At 46.1% G+C, this 1,340-nt stretch overlaps 1 pseudogene; it reads left to right on the top strand.

Moving 5' to 3' along the window:
* The first annotated feature begins 231 nt into the window (after window positions 1-231).
* The window catches only part of LOC110283929, an 8,450-nt pseudogene continuing 7,341 nt past the window's right edge, over window positions 232-1,340 (top strand).

Raw genomic sequence — 1,340 nt, 5'->3', positions numbered from 1 at the left:
CCGAGCCCCTCCCTTTTATAAGAAATTCTCCCCGCCTCGGACGTAGCAAGCCATGATTGGCTCAACACTGATCACCCCATCCCTGAGGCGGAGCTGCCCGGGGCGGGGATTTCCAGCGCAGGCGCAAACTAGGTGTTTACTAGTTGGTGCTGAGGAAATGACTCAGCACCGGAAGATTAGCGGCGCCCCACAAAACGCTATGGAATTGAGTACCCTCCTATGTATCGTAAGATGTATGAAGCATTCCCTGATTGTAACTACTTTGTGCATTACCACTTTGCTGTGGCAACTAAAACTCTGCCCAAACATTTAGCAATGCCCCCTGTGAGAAACAACATCACTTTGTGTTTGCGCTGTGAAATTCTGTACAAAACTGTCCCCAGGAATTCTCCTGTACCTAGATTCTATTTGAATGCACTGAGTAATAGGACAGTTGCTAGTAAATGAAGGCTCCAGTTAAACATTTATAGTGTGAGCTTCACATACATCAAGATGATCAGCATGGCATGTGGATCACCGACTCTCATTATTCAATGTCCTCTACGTCTACCTAAAAAACAAAACCATTAATATGTGATACTCAGCTCAAAGACAAGAGCTTTCTAAATTATTTCTTGACTTCTCGAAGGTAAAAGTGGCTCCCTTCCAAAGTTCTCACTTCTTCCCTCCCTCCCACCTCTCCTCATCCGTTTCTCCCTTTCCTAGTTTTTCAAAAAGGTTTTCCAAATTTATGTCTATGTCGGTGGAGGTTTGTGCATGTGTGTCAGAGAGCCGAAAAAGGCCAGTGGAGGGTGATAGATTCCTAGAGCTACATACAAGCTGTTTTGAATCACCAAACATGGGTTCTTTTTTTTTTATAATTATTAGATATTTTCTTCATTTACATTTCAAATGCTATCCCAAAAGTCCCCTATACCCTCCCCCCACCCTGCTCCCTAACCCACCCACTCCTGCTTCCTGGCCCTGGCATTCCCCTGTAATGGGGCATATGATCTTTGCAAGACCAAGTTCCTTTCCTCCCATTGATGGCTGACTAGGCCACTCTCTGCTACATATGCAACTAGAGACTCAAGCTCTGGGGGTACTGGTTAGTTCATATCGTTGTTCCTCCTATAGGGTTGCAGACCCCTTTAGCTCCTTGGGTGCTTTCTCTAGCTCCTTCATTAGGGGCCTGGTGTTCCATCCAATAGGTGGCTGGGAGGATCCACTTCTGTATTTTCCAGGCCTTGGCAGAGACTCACAAGAGAGAACTGTGTCAAGGTCCTGTCAGCAAAATCTTTCTGGCATATGCAAGAGTGTCTGGGTTTGGTGGTTGTATATGGGATGGATCCCTGGGTGGG

The sequence above is a fragment of the Mus caroli genome, chromosome 17 (assembly GCF_900094665.2).
Source record: "Mus caroli chromosome 17, CAROLI_EIJ_v1.1, whole genome shotgun sequence".
In the NCBI taxonomy this organism is placed as follows: Eukaryota; Metazoa; Chordata; class Mammalia; order Rodentia; family Muridae; genus Mus; species Mus caroli.
The sequence above is the reverse complement of the archived record's forward strand: the minus strand, read 5'-3'. Positions and strand labels throughout refer to the sequence as shown.